The sequence below is a fragment of the Nicotiana tabacum genome, chromosome 1 (genome assembly GCF_000715075.1).
Source record: "Nicotiana tabacum cultivar K326 chromosome 1, ASM71507v2, whole genome shotgun sequence".
NCBI classification, from domain to species: Eukaryota; Viridiplantae; Streptophyta; class Magnoliopsida; order Solanales; family Solanaceae; genus Nicotiana; species Nicotiana tabacum.
Window position 1 is genome coordinate 330,603 of NC_134080.1, and position 25,288 is coordinate 355,890.

Below are 25,288 nucleotides of genomic sequence, written 5' to 3' on the forward strand. Positions count from 1 at the left end.
CAACAGAGTACATGGTGCTTACAAAGAATGACTCAACAAAGGTAACCCACCAGATCGTGCTCAAGTAGGAACCCCCATCCCGAGGTTCCTACAAACTGAATACAGATGGAGCAGCAAAAGGAAACCCAGAAGCAGGAGGTTCAGGGGAATATTCAGAAACCACAATGGAGACTGGATATTGGGCTACATGACTAACTTACCCCAAACAACAAATACAATGGCTGAAATCCAGGCCCTCTTTCGGGGTCTACAGCTAGCGGACCAATACAATCTTCTTCTACTGGAAATAAACATTGATTCAGCAGAAACAATTAATATGCTATTGAATGGCAATCTGATTTTTGACCCTATAATTTGTGAATGCATATCAATCATCCAAAAGATGGGCAGCGTGGTGGTGATGCATATCTACAGGGAACAGAACAGAGTAGCTGATGCACTGGACAAGGAAGCAGCTAAGGAGATGTTTTTGAACAAATCTTTAACATTATCAGTCCCTCCGATGTTTGCCAATGATATATTTTGGGCAGACATCCTAGGAACTGAGCTAGTTAGGTTTTTTGTGGGTTGTAACATAAATACAATTATGCAAAATATTGCAACTATGGGGTCTTTGAGATACCCCAGTAATGCCCCAAGTATAGTTCATTCGGTTAACTAGTATATATATAATATCCAGTTTTACCAACAAAAAAAAAAGATATTATGTTTTTTACACATCAAAGATATAAAAATATCATTTTTTTAAATTTAAAATTTTAAAGGCACATGATGTACAAATAGCACATTATTAAGCGTACGTAAACATTGGAAGCAGAACTTAATACACTACAAGAAAATAGAGTTATTACGGTAGTTATTTTAACATATAATGGCGGTTTACAACCGCCGTAATACACAGTAGCGGCGGCTTTTGAAAGTGCCATAATCCCGTCCGCCAAAATTATATTATGGCGGTTCTGGCAAAACCGCCGTAATTACATTTGAAAACCGCTGCATTTTAATCTGGTTAATGCGGCTTTCTGGTTTTGCTTATTCTGGCGGTTTAAAACCGCCGCAGTTGCAAAACAGAATTGCTTCTACAACGCCAGTATCCTTTCACAATTTATTTTTTCACATTTACAATCTTAATTATTGAATGCCATGCTTTGAAACTTCCATAACACTTCATAATCAATTTAACCCAATAATAGGAGATTAAATAAGATAAATATTCATTATATAAAAAACACAAGTATACCAAAATTACATCATCAAAATATTAGTGCTTCAAAGTGTATTTCCACAGTAAAATCCAAAAGATTCATAGTTGATCCTACAAAATAATCACTAATTCACACTAGGACGATCATCATTATTACTTTCATCTGAAGATCTTCTTGGTCCAACAGTTGATGGGGCACCACTTCCTAAGTCCGGTGCCTGAAAAAAAAAGGAAAAATACAGTCAATAAGCAGATAACTAAAATTTTAACTATCGAGCTGAAGTAGTGAGAACTCCCCCAAGTATTGAAAGGGTTCTGCAGCTATACATGTGGGAAAAAACCTAGAACTTAAAAATCCTTCTAGTCTTGCATTTTTTATTACTCTCTGTTCTGCAGCTATGCTTATCAGAACAATTGCAATCTTCCCAAGTGCAGACCCTATTGAGGATTCAAAATCTTTTGAATTATCCACCTGCTTTGAGTAGTTGGAACAATGACACAAATTTCTGTAACTCCTCTTTTTCTCCCTCTACAGAGACATATATACACAAAAGCCATACATATATCTTCCAAGAGAACTAAAATTTTAATATAGCAAGAGAACTTATACCTGTGGAGGAGTGGAAAATAAGTGAGAAAACTGCTCAGGGATATTCCCTATATTCCTTTCACATAAGCTAATTAGTGCATTTACTTTTGATTTCATATCTGTCATCTCTTACTGCCACTGTGGAGTTGGAGCGGTAGTGCTAGATGAATCTACATAACCACGACGGTATCGCGCAGATGTCTGTTTGAACGCTACAGTTGGAACTACAACCAAGCCTAAACCTCGAACACGGCCGGGGTGCTCGGGACCGAATACTATGCCAAGTGCATCATTTGGTGAAGGTTCATCAAGACTTTCTGTTCTTTGACTTCGAATTTCTTCAATTCTTTCCTACAAAATTTGAAGAAGCATAAATTAAGCAAAATATCAAATGACTGGTACATTTGAAAGACAGGCACTGAAAACATGTTATGGTCTTAGTTCAAAATTTACTTCTCAATATAAGAGATCATATACTGAACAGAATTATGTCTTCACTCTTCACAAGAAAAAAATTTACTAGTAAGCTAGCTTTGCACTGCTGTGATTTCAAGTTCACTTTAATCCTTGGTTCACATAAATCACATGGCTATTTCAGAAGATGGTTAGATGGAACAACGCAAGGGAAAGAAAAAGAAATAGCTGTGGAAACTTCATTCTATATTGAAACCAAATACAACAGATTCGAGCCATCAGCTCGAATACTTTATGCTTGAACCAAAAGAATGATTAATTCATTTTTTACGAGCGAAATGAAAAACAGTTGGTGTATATGTGCACATCAGGCAACAGATTTCATCTAAAGTCTGCGGGTTCGGCAAAACTCAGTTTTGAGGTTCCCACACTCAAAATAAGCAGTCATTATACTGCTCGGACAGTCATACTTCTTCTTTCTTTCCAAAATTACAATTGTTGCCTCACAAGTATGAGAAAGTTGATCTACAATTGTTTTTATTACTTGATGTTCATCTACAACAAAATAAAGTCAAGTTAAAACATTAAACGAGGAAAATAAAAAGAATACTAAATCACTTGAAATTTATATGTACCTATAACATCGACAAACCAATGGGGCTCTTCATCGTTAGTAGTATGTCTAGTTCACCGTGAAGAGACTACATCAGATGATGAAGATGGAATGGCAGGCTGAGAAGATACTCCATCAGATGATGAAGATCGAACAACATGCTGTGAAGAGACTCCATCAAATGATGAAGATGGAACAACGTGCTGCGAAGAGACTCCATCAACTGAAATAGCAGGCCGTGTAGGTTGTGTAGGCAGTGTAGGATGTAAAGAGACTCGATAAGATGTTGAAGATAAAGCTTGAGCCTGTGATGACTGCCCTGGAACAAGTGAAGATCTCACTTTGACTGATTTGAATTGATTTTTAACCATATTTTGCTTCGGCATCTCTACATACATAAAAGTATATATAGCAAAACAAGAAAAATAGTATTTTATTTCTAATTGAGAACTGAGATACTGTAGTAACTAGTACAAATCTGTTGATAAATTAGGCTCTATTTCTTAGATGGAACCTATGAGAAAACCTTCAAGGCTGAAACTTAACATCTGATCTTAATTTGATCAACTAGTTAAAGAAATTACCTAATAAGAAGCCTCTTAATGATATAAAAGTGCAGATAGAAAATATTTACTTCTTCCATTAGCATTAGGACATAACTATCAAAAGCTCTACATGTAGCAGCCTGCAATAATTAGTGAATATTTTTATTTAATCTGAACTAAGTTCTTCTCTCAAAAATTTTGCTTATACATGTCAAAGTGTTAACTTATTACTTCAGATCCTTTGCCAACTTACTATAAAAAATATAATGTCCAATCATACATGACTTAAACTTCACTCCTACTCAAAAACTTACTAAGACAGAAGTCTACCAAAAATTTATTTCATGTCCTTATCATTCTGGTGCACTTTCATTAAACATTCTTAAAGTAAATAGCTTTTATTGACATTAAAGAGAAATTGGAATAAGTTTTATCGATATTACAAATGTAATATTATTGATTAACAAACTCTATGACTAATTTACACTGATAAGAGGTAACTCAACACTAAGAATAATCAAATTACCTTTAAAAAAAAAGAAATTTGCTCCAAAGAAGGGGCAAAATTAAACTGAAACGAGTTATACCTATCAAATGTCTAACTGACGACGTCAATCCCAATAGCTTCACCAGCAGTTTTTGATCCCTCGGCTACCTATCAAGCCCATATATAATATTTAGCTTAATATTAGCAAGAACAACAACTTAAAATATCAAAATTAAGTGCATGCAATCGAAATACCAGACAAAGCAGCAAAAATTTAAAGAAATACCAAACTAATTGGACAGAAAAATAACAAAAAATGGACTCAAAAATAAAAGAAAAAAGTACTGAAACCATTAGATTAGTAATATTTTCTAATAACAGCGATCGTAGTTCTGTTGTCCTTTTTTTCCAGTAATAGATTACTATTTTGGATGTTATATATTCAATTGACAGAATGAATCATAGATTATCAAACTGACGGGAAAAAATTAGAACAATATTGGGGAAAATCGCTACACTTCCAAACATGCATGAACCCTAATAAAGAGGAAAGAACTTTTGGTACTAAATATGTATCATTACCTGAAGATTATTGAAGCTGCTAAACGAATTTCATTTACTTTTTCTGATTTGAATCTCGATTCTTCTAGCGGGAGAAACAGACCGGGAGAAATAGAAGAATCTGAAGTTAGATACAAAACAGTATAATCTTAGTTAATGGGGTCTGGGAGGGCAGCGTGTACTCAAACTCACAACCTCTTGTTGCAAGTGGGGAAATAGAATGAATCGGGGAAAGGAATTGGGGAAAGAGAAACGTAGACCTATTAACTAAGGGAAGGAGTTAAATCGGGGGAATTCCAGACTTGGCAAATTCTGGAGGGAGTCTTAAATTTTGAGGGGGAAATACTAAAACCTATTGAGGGAAAATTATTAAAATGTTGTGATTGAATCATTATCGGCGGTTCCAACGCCGCAATATGAAATAACCGCCATAATAAAATAATTTTAAATCGGCGGCTTCTAAAACGCCATTTTATATTAGATTTTATGGGGTTATTTGGAACCGTCGTAATATAACCGTCATAATAATTTTGATCTTTTGTAGTACTTGTTTATTGTTGTTATATCTTTTATATTGCTGTTATTTTATTATGCATTTTTATGGTACTAATATATCGTCTTCTGTTGCTTTTTTTGAGCCGAGAGTCTCCTGGAAACAGCATTTCTACCTTCGGGGTAGGGGTAAGGTCTGCATACATATTACCCTCCCCAGACCCCACTTGTGGGATTATACCGGGTCGTTGTTGTTGTAGTACTTGTTTATTATAAACCAACGAACAAGAGTAATACTTATAAAGCTGCATATACATTTGGAAGCGCGCAGATTGTGATCCTCCACAAACATATGAGAATATTCATCCTTTAAGCAACTCATTTAGTTTAAAAATAGTAAAAGAAACTCAAGAGTATAACCTCGTTTCTGGAAGAATAAGTCAACCATCCGACAGCTGAATTAGGAAGATAGTTGTTGCGGAATATCGTGAGTTAACTAGCACACAATCACATACAAAGCAAATAGAGAAGAAAAATCATACAAAGATTTAACGAAGTTCGGCTAAGCCTAATCCTCGGAGCAAAAACAGAGAGAGTTTTTCACTATAAATGAGAAGAAAAACACAATACAATCTATAGAATCTCCAACTACAACCCCTATATATAGATCTCAAAAGGTCCCAAACATATACGAGAAAGGTTTCTCAATTTGACAAGGACTATAGGTTTTCCTTTCCCAAATCTATTAGGACAATGGGTTTTCCTAAACCTATAGGGACTATGGGTTTCTTAAAAATACAAGGAAATAATTCAAGCCACAAATAACAAATTTTCCCCTTGGCTTGAATTCTCTTCATCAACAGGAACAACGTCTCTCTACCTTGCCCTCAGCCCTCGTAAGGGCTCTATTGAGTACTGCACACACCAATCAAGTCTAGGCAATGCCTAAACTTGTTGGTCGGGACTGCCTTGGTCATCATATCAGCTGGATTATCATGCGTAGACACTTTCTCCACTTTAACAAGCCCCTTTGATATAATGTCTCGAATAAAGTGATGTCTGACTTCAATATGCTTCGTTCGCTCATGAAACATCTGATTCTTAGTAAGATGAATGGCACTCTGACTGTCACAAAAAACTTGTGTTTTCTTCTGAGCTAATCCAAGATCACTTACCAAGCCTTGTGGCCAAATAGCCTCTTTAACTGCTTCCGTAATTGTCATATACTCAGCTTCTGTGGTAAACAAAGCAACGACAGACTGCAAAGTCACCTTCCAACTGATGACACTACCAGAAAGAGTAAAAACATAGCCTATCAGAGATCTTCTCTTATCCAAGTCCCCTACATAATTTGAATCGACATAGCCAACTAAGAATTCACTCAACTTGTCTTTGTAAAAAGTCAAGCCTACATCTACAGTACCCTTCAAGTATCTCAAGATCCACTTCACCGCCTGCCAGTGTTCTTTACCAGGACACGTCATGTATCTACTCACAACACTAACAACATGTGAAATGTCAGGGCGAGTGCAAACCATAGCATACATAATGCTACCTACAACACTCGAATATGGAACACTAGACATCTATTCCATCTCCTCGTCTATTTTTGGTGACATGTCTGCAGACAACTTGAAATGGGAAGCAAAATAGTAGCTTTCCAACCCTTCTATCTCGAGTAATCTCCATCCCCAATATTTTCTTTGCAGCACCTAAATCCTTCATCTCAAACTCTTTACCTAGTTGCTTCTTCAATCGGGTAATATGTGACTTGCTTTTAGCAGCAATAAGCATGTCATCCACATATAACAACAAATATACACTAGAACCGTCTTCAAGCTTTTTATAATATACACAACTATCATATGCACTTCGAAAAAATGCATTTTGAATCGTGAATGTATCAAATCTTTTATACCACTGCTTAGACGGATGTTTAAGACCATATAAAGATTTCTTAAGCAACCAAACATGATTTTTCTTATCCTGAGTAATGAATCCGTTGGGTTGACTTATATAAATCTGCCCATCCAACTCACCATGCAAGAATGCAGTTTTCACATCTAACTACTCTAGTTCTAAGTAGAGGTGTTAATCGGGCCGGGTTGACCCGCTAACAACCCGGGCCAGCCCGGTCCAGCCCGTTACTGTGCATATGTGTGCGGGTTGGGACGGGGGCGGGCTAGTAACGTTAAGTTTTCGCCAAACAGGTACCCGAACCCGCCACAACCCGTTAAGCCCTTAACGGGTTCTTAATGGGCCTCAGCCCGCGACAGCCCGCAAAACCGCCTGATTTTTTTTTTTAAATTAAATCTGACCGTTGCCAACGGTCAAATTTCAAAAATGATCGTTGGCCAACGACCAAATCTGTCCAAAACAGCCAAAATTTGGTATTTTATTTATATTTTAGCCCTCCCCCCCCCCCCTCTTTATAATTTGTAAATTGTAGTTGAATCCTTTTAAAAAACTATAAATACCCCCTTTCTTTTTCATTATTCTTCACAATTATCTCTAATAATATTCTCAATTGCTCATTATTTCAAGCTTTCAAGTTTCAACTTACAAGTTTCATACTTTCATTACAAAAGTATTATTATCATAAATTTCTAATTCAATTATTCAAGTGAAGTGTGACATTAATTATCGAGTTATCAAATATCAATTGAAGATTTGAAGTTTGAGTTTCTACTTTCTCGTTTCCATATCAAATTTAGTGCGGCATTCGGAATCCTGGTACACTCGTTCCATCCCTTTCTCTTTATTATTTAGAATTATTATTTGAATTTTTTGTTTTAAATTAGATAATGGATTTACTTAGAGCGGCCAAAAAAGCTTGCACTAGTAAAGGTGGTAGTTAAAAAAATTCCAAAAGAGTAAGAGGTGCTTCTTCTAGTAGTGCAATACATGTTTCTGAAAGTTCACCCGAAAACATAAATGTAGATTATGAGCTACTTCAAGAAAATTTTGGGATTGATGATGATTTAGATGATATTTTAGATGATATTCAATCACCCGATAATCTTGAAACACCACCACCTACACCCGATAATGCTAGTCAAAATATTAGAGGTAGAAGTGTAAGTAAGCCTCTTTTGCCTATTAAGAAGAATAGAAGATTAAGAAGTAAGTGTTGGAATTTTTTTGATAGACTAGAAAATGAGAAAGATTATGTAAAATGTAACATATGTAATGAAGTTTATAATCACGAACCCGGTAAGAATGGGGGAACGGGTCAACTTCGTAGGCACATGAAAGAAATTCATCCTATTGATTGGGGAGTAGGTGATGAAGTTGGGCAACCAAAACTTAGCCCGGTCACTGGGGGGTTAATGGGTAAATACGATATTAAAAAAGATCGAGAAGAATTAGCTAAAATGATTGTTTTAGGTTGTTTACCTTTTAGTTTTGCTTCTTCACCATATCTTGTTACTTATATTCAAAGAATTTATAACCCTATGTTTAAAGGTATTCCTAGAAGTACTTGTAGATCTGATATCTTTAGGCTTTATGGACAATATCAGACATATATACGTTATTTGTTCGCTAGTCTTTCTTGTAAAGTTTCTCTTACTTCTGATATTGGTCGTGTTGTAAATGAAAATGATTATTTAACTGTTATATGCCATTGGATAGATGATAATTTTTGTATGCAAAAACGTATTATTGCTTTTAAATATGATGAAGATCAAAGTCATACTGGTGCATTTATAAGTGCTACTATCCATGAAGTTGCTTTATTTTATAATCTTTCTGAAAAAGTTTTGTGTATGTCATTTGATAATGCTTCTAACAACACTTCTGCTATTACATTACTAAAATTGCATCTACGCCCACCACTTCCTGAAATATTTCATATTAGATGTGCATGTCATATTTATAACTTGATTATGAAGAGTGGCCTTGACTTATTTCATAATGACATCACTTTAGTTAGAAGAGATGATGGTGTAATTCAAGGAAATAATAGAAGTTCTAGATTAAATGTATTTAAGGAAAAATGTGTACACTATGGACTAAAACCAAGACTCATGCCTGAAGAAATAGTTACTAGGTGGAATTATACTTATTTGTTCCTAAGATGTTGTTATAAATATAGAATGCCTATAACTGAAGTTGCTAATTCTCATTGTACCGATCCTAACCGTCTGTTAACATCTAAAAATTGGGATGTCATTCATGATGTTGTACAATTTTTACAAAAATTTTATGTGGCTACACTTGAGTTTTCTGGAGCTTATTATCCTACTATTGTAAATGGTTTACTTCACATTGCTGAAATTTCTCTTTTACTACATAAGTTGAAGGCGAAAGAGGGATATACTAATGTTGTTGAAACCATGCTAGATAAGTTTAAAAAATATTTCTTCTCAATTCCCCCTATTTACCTAATTGGTGCTATTTTAAACCCTACTATCAAAATGATAAAGTGTTGCCAATCAATCAGTGCGTTATATACTTATATGGATATTGGACCAACTGAAATTCCTGATACTGAGACTTGTATTTCTGATCTGCACAAACATTTACAAATTTTGTATAATTATTATGCTAACATTGTTGATGCTTCGTCGGTTGTAGATGCAAATATTCCTTCAAGTAATACTTCAATATCTGGAATAAATTTGGAAGATGATGATAATGTTCAAGATTATTTGATTTGGTCTACACTAGGAGAGCATCAACAAACCAGTAGCCGGAATATTGATGAACTCCAATTCTACTTGCAAAAGTCACCGGAGCCCCTCACAAAGGATTTTTTACCTCTGAGTTGGTGGAGGAGCAACGCAAATCAGTTTCCTGTTCTTTCGGCCATGGCTCGAGACGTTCTAAATGTGCCTATTTCAACAGTCGCATCAGAGAGCGCATTTAGCCAAGCAAGACAGCAACTAGGAGATACCCGTCATTCATTGGGCAGCAACGCTTTGGAAGTTCTAGTGTGCTTCAGAGATTGGACTAGATCAGAACGGCGAAATCAAGGGCGCGACGAGGTAGATGAAGAGGAAGACCAAGAAATTGGAGATATAATGGTTTATGGTACCGATTATAATACCGAAAACCAAGCACCTCACATTGACATGGAAGAGCTTACAAAGATGATGCAAAACATTTGATTTACTATTACTTTTTTTTTTTTTAACAATTGTTGTAAACTTTTAATTTGCAAGTTCAAATATTTAAAAAATCAAAAAAGAATTTGCAAATTAATTAGAAGTACTATATATTATTCAATAAAAATATCAAAGTTACTTAAATATTGTGAATTTTTTATATTGCATAATGTCTTATACTTTTTATTCAATATTTTTTTTTATAGACTTATGCATTTATGTTAATATGTTTTATGTTTTAGACTTTTAGTTTGTTCTTTTAATTCTAACCCTTAAAAGTTCAATTCTAATCTTTAATTTTAACCCTTAAAAGTTTGAAAACACTTAAGTACTTAACTATCAATAACATTGAAAAAGAAAAATATAAGATAGTTAAAAATAATAAATAAATAAAAACGAAAGCCCGACCCACTAGGCCCGAACCCGTACGGGCCCTATAGGACCCGAAAAATCCTAGCCCGCCACCAACCCGTTAAATCCAGCCCGCTAACAACCCGCCCGTAACCCTAACGGGCTGACCATTTTTGTGTCCAGCCCGCCCGATAAACACCTTTAGTTCTAAGTCATGAAGAGCCACCAAAGCTAGTAAGACCCTGATAGAGCTATGATTTACCACTGGAGAGAACACGTCATTGTAATCTATCCCCTCCCTCTGTGTAAAATCTTTAGCTACTAATCTTGCCTTGTACCTTGATGCTTCAACCCCTAGATTGCCCCCTTTTCTTTTGAAAATTCATTTGCAGCCTAGTACCTTCTGTCCCTTTTGGCAATGGAACAAGCTTCCATGTCTGATTCTTATGAAGAGACTCAATCTCTTCACTCATAGAACCAACCCACTGATCTTCTTCTGGACTAGAAATAGCTTCTTTATATATATATTAGGCTCAAGCACATCAATGGTCTCTGCAACAGACAAAGCAAACTCCACGAAATTAGCATATCCAAGAAAATTACCATCAGCTACATTTGCAAACCTTTGTGGTGGATTGATCACTCTCTTCTCTCTGCCTATTGCAATGCTATAGGGTTGTTGCACAAGTGCATCAACATTATAGTCTTGATCAATATTTAGCACCTCCTCCACTTTCTATACTTTAGAACTACTGGGCTGAGCTAGTGGAGATTCAATTTCTAGCTCTATGAGGTCACTGACACCATGATCTGTTTCTGCTATTGCCTTCTCCCTCTGACTGTCCAGTGAAACAGATTCATTGAATGTTACATCCCTACTGATAATTAGCCCTGGAGTCTTTTGATCTGTGCCCCACAACCTATAACCTTTCACTCCAGTTGCATACCCTAGAAATATGCACTTCTTTGCCCTCGGCTCAAGTTTTCCATCCCTCACATGAGCATAAGCAGGACAACCAAATATCCTTAAATTTGAATAATCAACAGGTGAATCAGACCATACCTCAAAAGGAGTTTTGACCTCAATAGCTGTAGATGGAGATCTATTGACCAAATAACAAGTTGTATTGATTGCTTCAGCCCAAAAATCTTTGCTAACACATGAGTGTGAAAGCATGTTTCGTGCCCTATCACAAAGCGTTCTATTCTTATGTTCTGCAACACCATTTTGTTGTGGTGTTCCAACACAAGTGCGGTGTCTCACTATGTCCCTCCCTGCTACAGAAATTATCGAACTCAGAATTGCAAAATTCCAACCCATTGTTAGTTCAAAGATGTTTAACTTTTTTTTCCGTCTGCCTCTAAACCATCGTCCTCCATTTAACAAATGTCGAAAATGCCTCATATTTTATTTTAGAAAATATACCCACACCATTCTTGAGTAATCATCAATCAAAGTCATAAAATATCTAGCACCACTCTTGGAGGGAATTCTGTTTGGACCCCACAAGTCAGAGTGTATATAATCTAACTTGTCTCTGGTCTTGTGATCGGCCTTCTTGATGAACTTTACCCTTGTCTGTTTACCAAACACACAATGCTCAAAAAATTTAAAACTTGATTTTTGTACCCATTCAGTAAATTCTGCTTACTCAATAAAAAAAATCCATTATCACTCATATGGCCAAGTCGCAAGTGCCAAAATTGAGACTGATTCAGATCACTTTTCCCAGAAGCTACATCAGCTTCCCCTTCAACTACACTGGCCTGAAGATGATACAATTTATAATGTAGATTACCCTTCATTTCATGAGTACCACGGAGCCTTTACACATTTTAGGTATTTCATTCTCGGAGTGAAATTTATACCCTTGATCATCCAAAGTCACAAAAGAAATCAAATTTCTCTTTATCCGAGGAACATGCCAATACTCAATGTTTCTGATAATTCCGTCGAACATTTTTAATTTGATGTTACCAACCCCCTCTAGTGGTAATTGATTATCATCTCCCATATAGACAGTCCCACTCATTTGTTTGTAAGTTGCAAACCAATTCTTGTGTGGACACATGTGGAAAGTAGCACCAGAATCAAGAACACAAGAATTTTGCCCATGACTAGAACTCACAGCACAAACTTCCCCTACATAGTCACTATCATCAGAATTATTGCTAGTGTCAACAATATTTGCCGAATTATCTATTTCTGCTTCCCTCTTTTCTCCTTCAGCTTAGGACAATCTCTCTTGTAGTGACCTTGTTCTCCGCACTCATAATAGTGTTGCTTCCTTGCTCTAGACTTTGATCTTGTGGTTGACTTTTTCCTGTTAAAGTCCTTTTGTTGTGTTCTTCCTCTAATCACAAGACCCCCTCCCTCAATTTTGTTGTCTGGAAAGATCTTTTTCAACTCTTTAGGTTTTAGTGCATTATTAACATCTTCTAGTGAATTATTGTATTTCCCATATAGTAGTGTATCGGCAAATGTATCATAAGACGGTGATAAAGAATATAACACAATCAAGGCCTGATCCTCAGTCTCAATTTGATATCCACATTCTTAAAGTCCATTATAATTGAATTAAACTCATCAAGGTGAGTTTTAACATGTGTACCTTCGTTCATACGGAGATTGTATAACCTCCTTTTTCAAGTAGAGGCGGTTTGTCAACGATTTCTTAGAATACAGATCTTCCGGCTTCTTCCATGTCGTTGTTGCAGAAGTTTCTTCACCAATTTCCCGAAGAACGCTATCTGTAACGCTCATGAAGATCGCACTCAAAATCCTCTCCTTCAGGTCTTCCTTCTTTGTCTCTTTCATATCTTCAGGAAAATCCTCATCAATTGTTTTCCATAATCCTTGTAACACCTGGGACGATTTCATCCTAATCTACCATAGACTGAAACTAGAACCTCCGTCAAATTTCTCTACTTCGTACTTTGTTGAAGATGATGAAGACATCTTAACCCTAGATTATATGTAGAAACTCGAACCTTGCTCTGATACCAATTATTGCAGAATATTGTGAGGTAACTAGCACACAATCACACACAAAGCAAATAGAGAAGAAAAATCAACACAAGGATTTAACGAGTTTCGGCTAAGCCTAATCCTCGGAGCAAAAGCAGAGAGAGTTTTCCACTATGGATGAGAAGAAAAGCACAATACAATCTATAGAATCCCCAACTACAACCCCTATATATAATTCCAAAAGGTCCCACACATATATGAGAAAGGTTTCCCAATTTGACAAGGATTATATGTTTTTCTTTCCCAATCTATTAGAACAATGAGTTTTTCTACACCTATAGGGACTATGAGTTTCCTAAAAATATAAAGAAATAATTCAAGCCACAAATAACAAAAGTGGAGGGGCTTAGCTAGCTATGTCGAACAATTAGGAAGACTTGAGCAATGATCATAGTGTGAAATAGGCATTGAAATAGTGTGAAGATTTGTGGTGGGACAGCAGAGGCAGATTTAGGATTTGAGCATTATATTTGATGACAATTGTTAATTAGATCAGCCGCCAGGGCAAACTGTTAGCCTGTTAGATCATTTCTTTCGCCAACTATGTCAAATTACATAGCCGTGCGGGCATGAGGCAAATTAGGAGGATTACGTGCCTCATTATTTTCGCTGGTTAGCTAGCACCAAGAAACCAAGCTAAAACGTGACCAAAAGGGTATAGTGCTAGCTAGCACTGTTATAATTTTCCAAGTCCATTTTCTGGTAAACAACGAATTAACAATAATATAAAGCTACTATAGTTTAAATATTTTCATTTCGAATTTCTCTTATAAATTCTTTGTTGATATAGGGTGTGTTTGGTATAACCCAAAATATTTTTCGTGGAAAATGTTTTCCAAGAAAATGTTTTCTTTGAAATAAGTAGTAATCTTATTCATTTTCCGGTGTTTGGTACACAAATTAAGGAAAATAACTTCTCAAGAGTATTCATAAATAATTTAGATATAAAAACATGAAGCCATAAACTTTCAAACCAACAATCTGCTGAACCCACAAATTTCATAAACTTCGAACCTCTAAACTTTTAAAACCGCGGAATTTCGAACCCCTAAACTTTATAATTTCTAAACCTGTAAACTTCCAAACACATAAGCCTCCGAACTCATAATTTTGGAACTTGTAAAATTTTGAACCTTTAAACCGATAAATAAAAAAAATAAAACTGAAAAATATATTTAAAAAATATTTTTCTTTTGTGGGGGGAGGGGCAGGTGGGTGGGGGTGGGTGGTGCAGAAAAACGAAAAAACAGAAATTTGAAATTGCAAAAAAAAAAAAAAGTAAAAAAAAAAGCCTTTTTTGGAGAGGGGGTGGGGTGGGTTGGTGAGGGTGGGGAAGGTTAAAAAGGAGTTTTGGAAAATATTTTTCCTTCTCTTGATAAGGAAAATATTTTTCTCCAATTGGAGGAAAATGAGTTCATAATGAAAATATTTTTCAAAATATTTAAGTCAACCAAAAGGAATGATCGTTTAGTCTACTGTAGTTATTACATGTTAAGTTTGGCAAAGTTTTTAAAGCTCCACCTCTATATCAGTTTTGATCCTTTGAGATGCCACCAATAAAATTTATGGGTAAACTTTTCATATTTTTTATTGTACTTATAAAAGTTCAAAACAAAGTGCCAGATCAATTTAACAATTTTCTCTTCTTTCTACAAGAAATTCCATTTTGTCCATATTATGTATTGTCTCTTTTCATTTGTCATATTTTGCTCAGCAACATCTTAATAGGTAAATTAATTTCTTTTTCATTTTCTCATGTCTCCTACCATCTATAGGCTTGTATTTATGGGACAACTGTGTACTATGATATTAACTTTCTGCAAAAGAACTATTAGAATTAGTTTATGGTCTATTTGCCAACGGAAGGCTTTATTGTTTTCCAATTGATTAATCCTTAGAGGTTTTGTCTATTCTAGAATGTTTTCTTTTTAAACAAAGGATAGAAGTTTGATAAGAAAGTGTAGTAATATATACTCATTTGTAAAAGGAGTAGTACGACTCTTTTTCTTATTATCATGTTGAACAATTTTTACATGCACCATTATTTTTCGTTATTTTCAATTGTTTTCTTTGGCTGGTTAAGCTATATATATAAATTGGTGTTCTTATTTGCACTACGCAATTGACAAAGTACTTTACATTGATTTGATAAAGTATTAATTCTGAAAAGGAAAAAAGTGAAATGAAATTGTTGGATATATAATTGTTGTGAACACCTAATTTTTGCACTATTTTAACACCTCCTAAAGTTATTAGTGTTTTGTTATTTTAATTATTTTTCTCAATTTTGTGACTTTAATTGCATATTTCCTGTCATAAAATACTAAAAAAAAATAGTTCTTTCTTCATTTGTGCATTTTAAGAATTAACTAGTTGTTCAGTTGGTGAATTAATCCAGTTAATTGATCATTAGAATAAGTTATTTAATTAATTTATTTGTATAAAATTAGTTTAATAAGTAGGATTAAGGGAAAATGGGCTAAAATTAATGATCAGGTGGCTAAGAGTGTAATATCATGTTTAATTGAGTGGCTGCCAGGAAAAAATTCGAAATGACGTAGTTTCAAGGTGAAACTATGTTACTTTGTTTAATAAAATCAAGATGAAATCTGAGCCCTCCCTTATCATTGATCCAATGGCCTAGATTTAATTTCGCTTGGCATATAAAAGGCCCAATAATCATATTTTTAGCTTCATTTCACTCTCCCAAACCCTAGAGACCCCTTCTCCTCTTTTCTTCTTCCTCCACCGCCTCTGCTACGCCCGCCAGAGTTCGCCACCGATGGCGGCCAACCTCCAAACCACCCCAAAATTTTACCATTTCTTCCTCTCAACCTCCTCTCCATGAATCCAAGCCTCATATCCTTCAAATTCCAACCAATTTCCACGAATCTAGCCTAAATCAAAATCCTAGCCACCACTTTTTGACAAATTCGTGGAGATTGAGCCACCCTTTTCACCTAATTTTTACATACATAGATAGAGCTCAGCAAGGGGTACCATTTGGCATTGGTTTTTTCGGCGACCCCCACTGCCCCGCCGCCACTGCTTCTCCTTTTCTTTTGTTTTTTTTTCTTTCTTCTTTCGACCCAAAGGCATTTGTTTCCTTTTGGCAAGATGCCAGAATCTATTGGTTTAGCGTCAGCCAAAAAGAAACATGCGCCTCGGGGTCGGACAACCACCAATTGGCATCCTGGCATCTTCTCGTGGCTCGAACAGTGTCAAATGCCCTCGATTGGTATAAACCTTACTTCCTCTTTATCTTCTCTGATTTTTCGCTTTTGCAATTAGTATTCGTTTTAAAGGTTTAATTTCTATTAACGTAGCTGTTAGTTATGTGCAATTGAGTATTAGTTTTGAATTACATGTTACTTTATAAATGCGAATTTCAGTTCTTCGACCTAGCCGGTCAAGTAGTTCGTTATTGTCTATTGGTTCTGATTTTCGGTTCTTCGACTTAGCCGATCGACTATTTTGTGTGAACTTGTTGAGTTTGAATTTTCAGTTTTCCGACCTAGCCGGTCGATAGTTAAGTGTTTATACTAGTTTCATGACAAATCAAAAAAAAAGATTAGTTGAATCGTTTACTTAGTTAGTCGTTTGTTAAGCTGTTATTAGTCATATGTGATAATTTAGTAATGCTCGTTTAACTTCTATTTCGCACTTCAGTTTGTTATCTTAGTCGCTTCATGTTAGTTTGTATGAATCGAATTGATTTCAATCTATTTAGTTTGAATGCTTAGTTCGGCTATCTTTTAAGTCTTGTTTCTGTTGTTTCAATTCATAGTTTGGTTAGTTTGGAGGTTTGAGTTTTGAATTCAGCTATGTGTTGATAAAGTCAGAGGGTACTCGAGTATATGGCTCATGTTTGGTTGCTTTTACTATTTTAATAGCTATTTTGAGCACACTATTCCAAACACTATACACAGTTGGTAAATAAACTGTCCTTTAGACGGATTTTTCACCAAAGATCTGTCCATTGAACTGTTGGGACAGATTTTGATAGAATATCTATCCTTTGGATAGGTTTGCAATAATAATTGATGGCCACCCTTTCCTATAAAATAGAGGTCTTTCTTTCAATTAATGGGTACTGGATCTTGCACTTACACACCCTCTAACACACTTAGCCATCACTTTCTATACCTTAAAAAGGCATAAAAACTTCAGAAAAGATCAGCTGAACATACTGAATAGTGAGCTGAAAATTCTGAACTTTGTGAGTGTTTCTTAGAGTGTAAAACTTGTAAGAAAATAGAGGAATCCTAGGTGATTGCTTGGGGAAGTAGCTACCGGTTTCAAATACTTTCTTGCTGGATTTTTCTGAGATGTTTCTCGGGTCATAAGTTATTAATTTTGCTGTTGTGGCGTTGTTGTTTGTTGCTGAAATTTGGTCCCTCCCTTGCTAATATTTTTTCTCTATTGATTAGGTAATTTCTTCAATTGTTGTACTACTTTTGGGTCAAGAATGAATGCAAAATGAGATGATTTAAGCTTCTTTAGTTTACTTCCATGCCTTCAATAAGGTCTGCTCCTTATGATGAATATGTATGGAACACCTGTAATTAAATAGTTCCAGCTTTTCTTATTTTCTTGTCAAGTTATTAGAGTTGCGGATACAAGTTATGTCAGGGGTGTGTAAATTACTTCATATCAGTTTCTTTTTTATTCATATTTTTGTGTTGATATGGAAATTAACATGCGGATTTTAGTTGTGGAGATTGCTTAAATTTATAAATTGGAAGTAAAGTTTAGTTCTTATCTCATGTGCTGGAACTAATTAATCCAAGTTAGTTAAATGTTAAAAGCAATGAACGAGATTATTTTCTTGATTGTTCTGTGTTTGTAATTAAAAATTATTGTTTGAGGCTTAAATATCTGTTGTTGTTGGAGTACCATTCGAGTTCAACTAGTGAATGATGGTTGCTCAATTTCTTCTAGATTAGTGTTATTTACAAAATTTTGTATAATTTTGTTTTACTCATGCTAGTGGTAGTACAATATGAAATTTAACCAAGAATATTTTCTGTCATTTGGGTTCAAAGACCTTGTTAGATTCATGTAACTATCTTGACTCTCATGTTAGTTTAATGTTATTTCTCATGGATATTGAAAATCTAAATTTCTTCATAAAGTAGAATATGTATACGAGTTTGATAAGATCATGGTATCAGTAAGTTATTTCTTTTCTACTGGGGATGTGAAAGTGATTTGCGGCAGTTTGTTTCTTGCACTTAGAATTGAAAAAATGATGTTTTAAAATCATAGTGGGCCCAGTGCTATTCTAACGGCGAAAATCTCCAAATCATTCCATTCTTAAGTTGATAAAAGTTAGCCATTCAAATATAAGTGTTTTAGTTTTATCAATTAATTTCAAAGAGCTACATTCTCTTTAAATATTTATATGACTTATTCACTTCTAAAATAGAAGGCTAGTGAACTCTTCATCAGGTGCGTTAATAATTTCAACACTACCACAGATTCGCTTGCATAGCGTGATTGTGACATTCAATAATTAGCTTTGCAAATAAATATCATGCCTCCTCATTTAGGCCCAATTATTTTTGTCATAACCACGGACTCGCTTGCGTAGCGCGGTAGTGATATTTAATAAATTTTCCAAATTAATTTCTCAAGTATAAATGTAGTAATTTTCTCAAAAGTAAAAGCACTACAAATAATTGATTGTCATGATTTCAGATTCTCTTGCGAGGCGCGATTATGATAAATTAATAATTTTTGTTCGATCATGCATTCACGTGTGTAGCATGGTTATGGCAATATCCAAAAATATTCTTTAATAATTCTAATAATTAAGAAATAAAAGTGGGTAGGTAAAACATGAAAATCTTATAAATCACATGTCCAAAATTAATTGAAGCCAAGTTTAAGTCAATAAAGCGACCGTGCTAGAACCACGGGACTCGGGGAAAGCCTTACACTTTCTTCCTGGTCAACAGAATTTCTTACCCGAACTTTATTTTCGCAGACCAATAATAATAAAGTCAAACTTTCTTTTGACTAGGGATTCAAACAAAAGGTGACTTGGAACACCAAAAAAAAAAAATCAATTCCAAGTGGCGACTCTGAACAATAGAATAATCCCTACTCAAATTTGTCACTTCAACTGGAAAAACTCTTTAACCCACGATCCATAACATAATATTCTTTCGGGGGTAGAAAAAGGGGTGTGACAGCTCTGGCGACTCCGCTAGGGAACAACCAGAATTCGAGCTTGTACATTTTGACTTTTATTTGGCTTTATTAATTTTGTATATATTGTGATTTATTTGTGTAATGTGATACCTGTTCGATTTTTACCGTTTTGATATTATTGAACTGTACATATAAACTGTTTTCTCACGCACCCCCTCTGAGTCTTCTTGAAATTAAAATTGGGAATTTGCTTGATATAACCCACTTTATTTGAGATAACCGAGGTGTTTGTCACCCGGTGAAGGATTTTAGTCATATATATTTTAGGCGGGGAGCACCATCAGTAAATCCGGAAAGCAATGCTACCGGTACACTGACCCTCCACGGCTCGAGTTGTCCGCTCGAGTAAGCCAGTCTAGATACCTTCTCTAATAGGATTCAAACCTAGAAGAACAAACCTCATGCCGGATATCCCTAGTATGTTCGCTTTATTTGCATCACGTGCATTTGACTTACCGAAACTCGGCACAGGGGTCGGGTCCGTATAAGACAGGTATCCTCTTTAAGACCATCATGTTCATGTATGTGCTACTTGATATACCATTTGGAAGGCTTACTTGCATTGTCGACTGACTTTTTCAAAAAAAAAAATTAGTGTAATTATTAAAAATGAAAAAAAAGAAGAAAAAAAGAATAATTCTCCTAGTTTAGTGCCAATAAACCTTTTTTTAAAATATATATATATATTTATTGTACTAGTCTGGTATGAGTTGTAAAGATTAATTTTCACTAAAAAAAAGGAAAACGTACCAAGTTTTACCGAACTACGTGGGTTTGATTCTCACCGGATGTGAGATATGTAGGCAACCTCCATCGGGTTCAGCCCACACTTTTCAAAAAAAAAGGAGCATAAAATTATGCATGTTCATAAAATTTTCGAAAAAAGAGAGCCTATTTTGGTCACCTTTTTACTGTCTTGCCCTCATGTTCCGGCTGTTTTGGCAAGACAGCCTTAAAATCTTCCTGGGAAGTGTTGAAGGACCGTTTTTGTAAAAATAGTTACTTTATCCATATTTATTCACCTTTTACCATTTTGCCCTTATGTCTGGCCATTTTTGTCGAAGCAGTTTTCCGGAAGTACCGAAAGGTTGTTTTCGCAAAAGTAGCCATTTTTATCTAGTTTTGTCTGGTTATATTTGCTGAGACAACTTTTGAACCCCTCTCGGAGTAGCAAAGGGTCATTTTCGTAAAGTAGTTTTTTATTAATTATTTTGTCTATTTTTATCATTTTGTTCCTGTGTTTGGCTGTTTTTGCCGAGACATCCTTTATGCCTTCTATGGAAGTATCAAAGGGCAGTCTTTGTAATAATAGCCATTTTTCTGCTTTTATCATCTCAACTTTTGTGTCCGATAATTTCAAAATATATATATATATATATATATATATATATATATATATATATATATATATATATATATATATATATATATGTATGTATAAATAAAAAAATAAATCGAGTCCCAAATTGACCAAAAAATAAAATAAATAATGAATGATCATAATTAGCATATAGTTTAGGTAAGTCCTAACCCCTTTTATCTTATTCTTAGGATCACCATGAGTTCTCCACAAAGAAGCAGTCAGAAAAGGGTAAGGGACGAGACACCTCCTATGTTCTTGATCAGAGATAAGATCCCGAGTAGTCTCTATAATTGGTGGGCTATTTTCGCTACATGGGAATGGAATCAAGTATTTAAGCACCTCAAGTTCCTCACAAACATCATGGGAATTAAGCCTAACAAAGATTTAATCGAGGCTCTAGTGGGTTTTTGGGACCCCGTGAACAATGTCTTTAGGTTCAAAGATTGTGAAATGATGCCCACATTGGAAGAATTAGGTGGATTCACTGGATTGGGGAGAGACCTTCGTGGGAAAAAGCCTGCTGCTCCGAGAAAAGTTGGTGTGAACAACTTTTTAAAGAAGTTATGCCTCCGTCGAATTCCAATGGTTTGCTTAAACGAAGGTTGGGTTCCGTCGGAATATCTTTATGACAGATTTGGGGACGAGAAAGGGTTTGAGAATTGCTCGGGCACAGAATTCGTCAACCAGTTGAGTTATGACGCTTAGAGGGAGTTGAGAATCTTCGCGTTCAAGATATCATTTCTAGGGATCATGGTCTTTCCAGAGCGTGGTGGGCGCATCAGAATTTGATTGGTTGCGGTAGTCTCGTATTTGCAAAGTATTGAGGATCATACCATTCTTCCCATGATTTTGGGAGATATTTTTCGGGCTTTGACCCCTTTGTCAAGAAGGTGGAGATTACTTTGAGGGATGCAACATTCTGCTGCAGATATGGTTCATAGATCACCTTTATCATCATCCAATAGTAGTAAATTTCAATGATGATTGGCTGAATTACATTGGATGTTACCCAGACAGAGCTGCGAGTTGTAATCTTCCAGAGGGGGTGAGGGCTTGGCGGACATTACTTGGTTCATTGAGTGCTGATAGAATCATTTGGAACTATTACTGGTTCCCTTCTACTAAGTTCATGCATATGTCAATGTATCGCCCGTTCTTCATACTCATGGGTTTTAGAGGTTTCCAACCCTACGCGCCTCTACGCGTCATGCGCCAGCTAGGGAGAGAGCAAAAAGGGCCCCCGATTGAGGACATGCGCCTGTTCATGTGGGAATTCAAGGTAGAGGAACCTCCAAGGGAGTCATATGCGCAAAAGGTTTGGTTTGGTAGTCGATTTTCTGATTTGGACGAGATGGTAGCTGATCGTGAATGGGGGGAGGTAAGCCTCGCATATCTTGAGTGGTTTCATAACCAGGCTATCCCCGAGCAAAGGCCAGAAAGATCCATACGGCATGCAGTTGATTGGGAGGAGGAAATCGAGGCCAGAGTTAGAGAAACCAGAAGGGAGGTGGCATAAAAGTTCCAATCTTGTATTGAAATTTTACAAGAAGATAAGGGCATTCTAGAGACAACCATGGACATAAAACAGGCTGATTTTGAGCGGGAAAAGGCTCAGTGGGCACGAGAGAAGCAAGCACTTAAAGCCCAAATTCAAAAGAAGAACATAGTCACAACCTCTCAGCAACAAGAAGAGAAAGAAGCCCAGTTCAGGGTAGTCCGTGATCATGAGCGTAAAGGTTTTGCTCCATTAATCCAAGGTCTAAGGGAGAAGATAGGGGGAGTTGAGTCAAGCAAGGAGAGCCAAATCGCAGAGTTTGAAATAGAAAGACACCACTACCAAAAGGTGATCAATCAGTTAGAAGCGGAGTCTCTAGAAATTTGGCGCCAGAAAGATATGGCCTTAGACCGCGAGCGTGATGCACTGGATCTAGCTGAGACTCGTGGTCAGCAAAATCAAGAGTTACATGTGGCTCAGGAATACATTAAGGGAAAGATCCTCGAGGCAGCCACATATACCTCAAGAGCATGCAGGAGTTACCAGGGAATGACGCCCGAGCGATTTGCAGAAGTATCATTTAACGTTGCTCGTCATATATCTGTAGACTTGGAGAGGATATATCGCAATGTTGGGGGTCAGCCGCAGGAACAAGAGCCTTGATTACAGTGATGCTGGTGGATTCTACTGCAAAGATCAAAGTCTTCTTTTAGTTATCAGTTCTTTTTCATTATGCTTTTGTTGTTTTTGAGTCTGTAAGAGTCTTTTGGTGTTTTGAGTCTTGTTGTTTTGCCTTTTATCTTAAAAAGTTTGTTTGAGTCAAGTTTGGTCTTGTTTATCTTTATGTAACTCTTGCCTTTTGAGTCTTGTATCGAAAATATTATATTGAAAATCAATGAAAAAGATTTTTGTTTAGAAAAATTCATCCAAAAAGATGTTTGCTTTGTAAAAAAAAATTGTCATGTACCTAAACTACGTAATGATCTGATTCATGCGGCGACATGATACGTAGGCAACCCACAAAAGGTTCGATCAAATATTTTTCAAATGACTCTAAAGTTAGGGATCAAAACAAGGCGAGTGAAAAAAAACGGAAAAAGAGAAGGAAATAATAGTGTCAATAAGCAACAAGTTGATAAGCCGGAATGAAACATGAAACTTTCCAAAAGCATGTTAGAGATGGTGATATTTTAGGAGCATAGCATATCTACGTGTGATTCCTATCAGTAAAATGCTTAACCCTAACACATTTATTACCTCTTATCTAGTAAGCTTAAGGTGGTTGGTTTGTGGTGAAACTGGCAACACATCATTACTTCACAAGATCTAAGGGAGCAGTGGTAATGGATAACAATGATGAAATCGAGTTGGTCAGTGACAATCCGCGGGATCAGTCAATTGAGCAAGAGTTGGAGGAGATAAGAAAATTGAGACAACAACTGTCAGATGTATATCAAGCTTGGGTTTCCGGTCGACCTCCACCCCAGGGTCCTTCAGAGGGAACTTCCACCATACCCCAGGCAACTCAAACACCACTCCATGCAATGAGCGATCACATTCTACCACCAGGGAATGTGCCAAACTACAACCTCCACGCTGCCCCCGGTACCTCTAACATGCGACCTCCAGTCGCACCAGTTAGGAACACCCCTCTCGTCGTGTCGGGCGCACTAGTATATACAATCCAGCCACCACCTCCTATGACGAGGCCAAAACACTGAGCCACCATCTCATACTTATGATGGCCAATAGTACTCTCCAAATATGGCTTTCGGGGTCTCGACTCCATATAATCAGACTCCTCAGTATGAGTCACCAGTGGAAACTGAAAAGCCTGCTACGGCGGTTGAGCCAGATGAGATGGCCAGGAAAATGAAAAGTCTTGAACAGAATATAAAGAATATATAGGGACTAGGTGGTCACAAAAGTGCTTCATTCAGTGATCTATGCTTGTTCCCTCATATCCATTTGCCACAAGGGTTTAAGACCCCAAAATTTGAGAAATATGATGGGCACGACGACCCTATCGCCCACTTAAAAAGCACTGCAACCAACTGAGGGGTGCAGGAGGAAAGGAAGAGTTGCTGATGGCTTACTTGGGGAAAGCCTTGTGGGGGTAGCTTCTGAATGGTTCATTGACCAAGATATCTCTCACTGGCATGTTTGGGATGACATGGCCCAGGCCTTCATCAAACAATTTCAGTACAACATTGATATTGCGCCGGATCGTAATTCCTTGTCCAATATGAAGAAAAAGCCGACCGAAAGTTTTAGGGAGTATGCCATCAAGTAGAGGGAGCAAGCGACCAGAGTTAAGCCACCCATGGATAACCATGAGTTGATCACTGTTTTTCTGGAGGCTCAAGAGCCTGATTACTTTCAGAACATGATGTCCGCAATGGGTAGACCTTTTGCAGAAGCAATCAAAATAGGGGAGATGGTCGAAAATGGCCTCAAGACTGGCAGAATTGTAAGTCAAGCTGCTCTGAAAGCCACCACCCAAGCTATCCAAAATGGGTCGGGAGGTTTGGCAAATAGAAAGAAGAGAGATGAAGGGTCCATAATGACTTCGGGATCTAGAGGAGTTCAAAGAGGGGCATCGCACCCTTATGTGCAAGCTCAACAGGGACAATCTAGCTACCCTCAACATTATTGTCCCCCGCCAATTCCTCAATACTCTGTGGGCCCACCATAATATACAGTGTTCAATGCTCAATCATATGCTCGGCCTCCTAATCAGCAGGTACGGGCACCTGCTCCAAGGCCCCCCCGACCTCAGCAGATAAATTTTTGGGCACCCTACAATGCTCATCCCAGGCAGG

General features: G+C 36.5%; 1 long non-coding RNA gene across 1 annotated transcript; it reads right to left on the minus strand.

Annotated features, from left to right (window-relative positions):
• Positions 1-1,192: 1,192 nt before the first annotated feature.
• Positions 1,193-4,835, minus strand: LOC107795341 (uncharacterized). The gene is made up of 5 exons (XR_001650079.2): positions 4,435-4,835; positions 3,953-4,020; positions 2,843-3,139; positions 1,815-2,144; positions 1,193-1,422 (listed from the first exon to the last, which is right to left on the minus strand). It is a non-coding gene; the product is annotated as an uncharacterized LOC107795341 (long non-coding RNA).
• Between the last annotated feature and the right edge of the window lie 20,453 nt (positions 4,836-25,288).